The sequence below is a fragment of the Vulpes vulpes genome, chromosome X, assembly GCF_048418805.1.
Source record: "Vulpes vulpes isolate BD-2025 chromosome X, VulVul3, whole genome shotgun sequence".
In the NCBI taxonomy this organism is placed as follows: domain Eukaryota; kingdom Metazoa; phylum Chordata; class Mammalia; order Carnivora; family Canidae; genus Vulpes; species Vulpes vulpes.
This window is the reverse complement of record NC_132796.1, coordinates 109,747,962-109,754,964: the sequence shown is the minus strand read 5'-3', so window position 1 is coordinate 109,754,964 and position 7,003 is coordinate 109,747,962.

Here is a 7,003-nt window from a genome sequence, read left to right as displayed (position 1 = left end):
TAGTGACATTTTATAATATTATGGCAAAATATTTAAACAAAGCACAAACATCAATACCTTATAGTATTATATATTACTTGGTAGTGTAGATACAAAATGAAATAGTAAAAAAGTAATAGATGAGATCAATGACATAATTTTGAATAATGTAATGTTAGGTATCCAATTATTTTGTGTATAATACATTATTGTAATCTCTATTGAGCAGATAATATTTTTTGTTAAATTTGTGGATTGTCCAACAGCAAGTATTTTCATGTGTATAATTTTGACTTTTTTTTTGGTCCAGGGGATGACATAACTGGAGAAAGATAATATACATGTTTTAGGACGACCTACAAAGACTACATCTAGGTAAACACTATTTGAGAGGCTAGGAATACATTAACTTCTCAATTATGATAGAAAACAATGGGTTGCAGCAGATTATGTTTGGAAAAAAATCTAAATTATAAAGTATTCTATATTCCCTGTTATGCAGTTTTTACTTGGAGTGAATAATGCATCAAATTCCTTTTGACATCATCAATTTTTAAAATATCCAAAAACTTAGAGGCACCTGAGTGGCTCAGTAGTTGAGCATCTGCCTTTGGCTCAGGTCATGATCCTGGAGTCCTGGGATCGAGTCCCACATCAGGCTCCCTATGGGGAGCCTGCTTCTCCCTCTGCCTATGTTTCTGCCTGTGTATGTGTGTATGTGCCTCTCATGAATAAGTAAATAAAATCTTTAAATAGTAAAATAAAATAAAATATCCAAAAACTAAATAATACTTCTTGTTATCAATGAAATGTGGGGTCATACTGAAAAACTTCTATCCCACATAAATTTGAAGCCTTTGCCAAATACTCAATGAGAGAATAAAGGTGATGCCATCATGCAACTAAAACTTCAATTAGAGGCTCTATGCAGTGTTTTAAACACTTTTTAAAAAAGATTTATCCACTTTTGTTTAGAGTGAGAGAGAGCACGGGGAGGGGCAGAAGGAGAGGGAGAGAGAAACCCCAGCAAACTCCTCACTGAGTTTGGAGCCAACACAGGGCTCAATCTCAAGTCCCCAAGATCACAATCTGAGCTGAAACCAAGAGTTGGATGCTTAGTTGACTGTACCACCCTGGAACCCCTACTTTTTAAGAAACTTTTGATTCTATTAATAGTAATACACTATTAATAGATACACATTTGGGAATCCCAGGGTGGCTCAGCAGTTTAGCACCACCTTCAGCCCAGGGCCTGATCCTGGAGACCCGAGATCAAGTCCCACGTCGGGCTCCCTGCATGGAGCCTGCTTCTCCCTCTGCCCGTGTCTCTGCCTCTCTCTCTCTCTGTGTCTCTCATGAATAAATAAATAAAATCTTTAAAATAAAAAAAAATAGATACACATTTCAGATCACAAGCCAAAGCATACTTTTGAAAATATATAGTTTTAAATTTACTGATTCAGTACTAATTTGTTATGGTGTTCTCAAAAGTTAATCTTATAAGGACAACTATACAGGAACGAAAAATATACATGCATAATTTTCATGAATGCATCACAGGGTTTTGAAAGTTACTTGAAGGAAACATAATTTATCATGTTGATAGAAATATATTACTGATGCTAAGAATTTATAGAATCTTTTGATATCAATACCTACTTCTCCATTATAGAAAATGAAAGAATAAAGTTAATTTGATTCTAAATTTCACAATTGGCCCATCTGTATTCTAAATTAAATATCAAAATCAATTTATTTTTTCCGTATTAGATACAACACTCTTTAAAAGAGGTTTATGACAACAAGAGAAAGCCTTTTCAGTGATGTAGCTGATGCATATAATTTGAAGAATTAAGATGGCAACTTCTGCAACTGTGTAAAAATTTAAAATTGACTGCTGTACATAATAAGAATGGAACATTGGTTCAACACTGATATAAGAGTAATTGAAAACTTTGTTTTCTGACAAATACCCACCATTTGCTTCGACGTGGATGGAACTGGAGGGTATTATGCTGAGTGAAATAAGTCAATTGGAGAAGGACAAACATTATATAGTCTCATTCATTTGAGGAATATAAAAAATAGTGAAAGGGAATAAAGGGGAAAGGAGAAAAAATGAGTGGGAAATATCAGAAAGGGAGACAGAACATGAGAGACTCCTAACTCTGGGAAACGAAGTAGGGGGGGTGGAAGGGGAGGTGGGCGGGGGGTGGGGGTGACTGGGTGACGGGCACTGAGGGGGGCACTTGACAGGATGAGCACTGGGTGTTATGCTATATGTTGGCAAATTGAACTCCAATAAAAAATAAATTAAAAAAAAAAACTTGGTTTTCTAAAATCCAATGTTGCTCCTAACATATCACAACGTTTTTGCACCAATAATTTACCAGGTGCATTTCTAAACACTTAAACCCCTCTGGATATATTTAACTTTGCCAATATTAGTAGACAGAAGAGAAGGTAGTCTCTCAAAATTTAAATTTATTAAAAATGACTTAAGGTCTATGAGATCAGAAAAAACATATCACAACTGACCGTTTCGATTAAAAATGAGATTTACAAAATTACTACAAGCAAGAAATAGCAGGGGGGTTTGTTTTATTTAAATTCAACTTAGCACATAGCACACCGTTAATTTCACATGTAGAGTTCAATAATTCATCAGTTACATATAACACCCAGTGCTCATCACATCACGTGCCCTCCTTAATGCCTATCACCTAGTTACCCCGTTCCCCCACCCACCTCCCCTCCAGCATCCCTCAATTTGTTCTCTATAGTTAAGAGTCTGTTTTATGTTTTGTCTCCCTGTTTTTATCCTATTTTATTTTTCCTTCCCCTCTCCTATGTTCATCAGTGTTTCTAAATTCCACATATGAGTGAAATCACATGGTATTTATATTTCTCTGACTGCCTTATTTCACTTAGCATAATACCCTCCAGTTCCATCTATGTCCTTGCAAATGGCAAGATTTCATTCTTTTTGATGGCTGAGTAATATTCCTCTGTGTGTATGTACACACGTACACACACACCACATCTTTTGATCCATACGCCTGCCGATAGACATCTGGGCTCTTTTCATATTTTGGCTATTATGGACATGGCTGCTATAAACATTGGGGTGCATGTGCAAGAAATAGTTTATATTATCATTATTTAACATGAATATTTTGTTTGAGGAAGGAGTAACTTTTTCCAATAGACTACTGACATCTCTCCTTTTTTCCCACAGTGACTTTGCAGACTTGAAAGGATGGTTTGTTAGGGGCTTTCAGCAGATAGGAAAATGGAATTCCCATTTAGAGATAGTGTGGCCCAGGAGGAAGAGCCTAGGCTCTGGGTTAATACAGAGCAAAGTTTTAAGCCCAATGCATTAGCTAAATGTTGGCCCCTTGGCAAGTCATTTCCCCTCCCTGAATCTTATTCTTCTTTCTTGTAAATGGTGGAAAATAAAACTGTTTATCTCCTAGAGTGATACGTACTGGAACATTAAATAGGAAATTGTATGTAACATATTTACCACTGGTGCAAAGGAGGTGCTAAATAAAAGTAACTTTTTTTTAAAGCAGCCATTTATGAGACACTAAAAGGTGGCTATTAGGCATCATGCAGGCTATACTCAGAGGGCAACTTGTTGAGAAATGAACACCTTATAAAACGTGATCTGCCTGGGAAATTTGGAGACCTAGGTGGAGTTCAGGCATAGCATGGTAAAATAGAAGATATTGGGGAGGGGTGAGATCTTTGCAACCCCAAATGTGGTCCATGGATCAATAGCACCAACATCACCTGGGAGCTTGTTAAGAATGCATACTGTTAGGTCCCACCCCAGACTTAGTGAGTCAGAACCTGTAATTTAACCAGATCCTGAGGATATGTAAATGCACATTAAAGTTTGAGAGGCACTGGGATAAAGAAGCTGAACTGTATTCTGACACTGAGTAGGCACCAAAGTTGGAGAAAGTCTCTATGGTGCCATGTTCAGGGCTTAACTCTGTCTTCAGCTGCTGTCAAAGTGCAGCAGTGCTAGAAAACTTTGCTTTCTAAAATCCAATGTTGCTCCTACTAACATATCACAACATTTTTGCAGCAATAATTTACTAATGGCAGTACTGCCATTAGTTACTCTGTGCTGCTTCTGAGGATGAAGGAGCCATTGGAAAAGCATACTACAGAGTCAACAATTCTGCTTAATGCCATGGGCAGTCTCAACTCAGATCACAAAGCCAAATAACAGCCTAGGTGGATAGGCATTTGCTGGTAGTCACAGTTAAACAGGCTCATAAGCTAAATAGCCCAAAATATACAAATAAATAATCCTAGGAACTTCAATACTACAGGTCACTACAGCCATGTCTGTTCCATCCTGAGAAATCAACACTCCATTGCAACAGCTCGATATCAGCCCTGTTATACTTTAGAACAGTTAGTCTGGTACCTCAGCACTATTAAAAAAAAACATTTTTTGAGAGTATAGAAATGGGATTTGAAAAAAAGAAAGACAGAACAACCCAAATTGGGCAACAAATCAAACCAATGATCTAATACTGGAGAATCCAGTGCCACAAATATAGATAATGAGCTACCTGTTTATAATGAGGATAAATTGTCTCAAACCAGAGACAGCCCTAGAACTTTAGAATTATATGTTGTGGAATGCTAGTAGATCTACTGTTTTATACTGTACAGAAGATTCGAAAGAAGAAGAGTAATGACCCGGACCAGAAATCATATTTTCAAGTTAATACCTTTACCTGGCCAACCATCAGTGAAATGCAACCGCTGCCATACTTTTACTTCAGGGTCTCTGAATTGCTCTGATCCTTGGATGAGATGATAGGAGGGAATAAGAATATTTTATGGGGTAAGGTTGTCCTTAGTACTGTTTACCAATTTTCTGTCTTTAGTGTACATGGTAGGATTGCACTTCCTGGCCCTCATGTGGTTGGATGGAAATGTGCTTCTTGCTGAGGAATTTAACTTCTGGGGCCAGACTCTCTGATCTCTTTTTCCTCTGGCAAGGTATTTGGTAACTTGTGAGGTGCTGGGTGCTCATCAGACTGGCTCCATGAATGGGTACAATGAAGAGAACCCTCTGTGAACCTGTAATGGTCAGACAGCAAGGGCAAGATATACATATATTTTTAAATTTTATATTAAGCCAAGATTTTGAATTGTTTGTTCCTGCATCATAACCTAGCCTTTGATGGTTGAGGAATCAAGGAAAATACTCTTTATAATAACAACTCAAAAATGGGAGAGAAGATGTGGCATACACACACACACACACACACACACACACACACATATTTCATACAATGAAATATTCAGGCATAAAAAAGTCTTGCCATTTGCAACAACATGGATAGAGCTAGAGTATAATGCTAAGTGAAATAAGTCAGAGAAAGACAAATACAGTATGATTTCACTCATATGTGAATTTAAGAAACAAAACAAACAAAAAACCAAAAAACGGACTGAACTATGAGAACAAACTAATGGTTACCAGAGGGCAGGTGGGTAGGGGGATGGGTGAAAGAGATGAAGGGGATTAAGATTACACTTACTGTGATGAGCACTGAGTAATATATGGAATTGTTGAATCGCTATATTGTGTCCCTGAAACTATAATAACACTGTTAATTATGCCGGAATTTAAATTTAAAATATTTAAAAAACAAAAAAATAATGGGGGAGGGATAGATGATTTTCCTCCTAGAAAATGGTCCATGGGACCAGTCCTATTAATTAGCAACGAAGGTTTCCTACCAAGCTCTAAGTAACATCTCTGAATCTGAAAGGCCATGACTTTTCTTGCCCTTCTGCAGATGGAGAACAATCCCAATTCTAATAGAATAAGAGAAAAAGGGGTTGAGTGTTAAAAGGTCAATCTTGCTTTTGATTGTACTATACCTAAAGTGATTAGAGAAGAAGTTACACCGAACTTGTATACTGAGAAGACCAATCTTAGCTAACCAGAGCATGTCAGTGTTATGAAAGATGGTCAAGAAGACATGACCTTCACTTGACCTGTGAGATGGACCCAAAGGATCAGAGGCTTTTCATCCTGATCCCTGTCCTTGGAATGTAGGTTTTTGCTTGCCTTTCTAGCTCCCAGAGACTACTTTAAGGACACAACCTTGAGAGAGTGATATGGTGTTGAGGACACCTACACAGTGTACTTGACTGAATCCAGTTAAGGCCTTTCTCTATATAAACTTCTAAGACTTGGCGGGCAGGTGTGGGGATCTATTCCTCTTGCTGCCACCCATGACAAGCCTCACGTGTAAGTTCCCTTTGCTTATTAAACCTGCCACCTACCACCCTGGAGCGGCCAGCCTCTTTCTTCTGCTTCTTTGTGCCCTCTTGATATAGGGCGAATTTCAGATTACACCTAGGAAGCTCCTGAGGAGGTTATGAACCAACAGTCGTGTGTGTGTGCATATACACCCTTATTTTAAGGATTTGGTTCATGTGATGGTGTGAACTGGCAATTTTAAAATCCATAACAGCAGGCAGTGGGCTGGAAACTCAGATAGGAGTTGACGCTGCTATCTTAAGGCAGGATTTCTTCTCTGGGAGCCTCAGTGTTTGTTCTTAATACTATTCCTTCAACTGCTTAAATGAGATATATCCACATTATTGAGGGCAATCTCCTTATTTGGAATAATTAGGGGAAAAAATTCAACTTTAGGAAAAGTCACGATGAGGGTGACTTTTTTATTCTTTAGTAAATTGATTAAAACAAGACTTCTGATGGTGTCCTTTCTAAAATACAAGTCCCATCCTATTATTCTCCTGTTTATAATCCTTCAGTGAGCTGCCATTGAAATATTTTAGCCTCAAATGTAATTTCATCTAAGACCTGGCTCCAATTTTTATTTGAACCATTTTTTTCTGCCCCTCTTACCCCCATTACTCTACTCTAGTTATACCAAACTTCTTGCTATTTCCTTATTATAGCATGTTTTGGGGGGTTCCATAGTTGAAGTTTGCTTCTCTGTCCCCTGTACCCTCT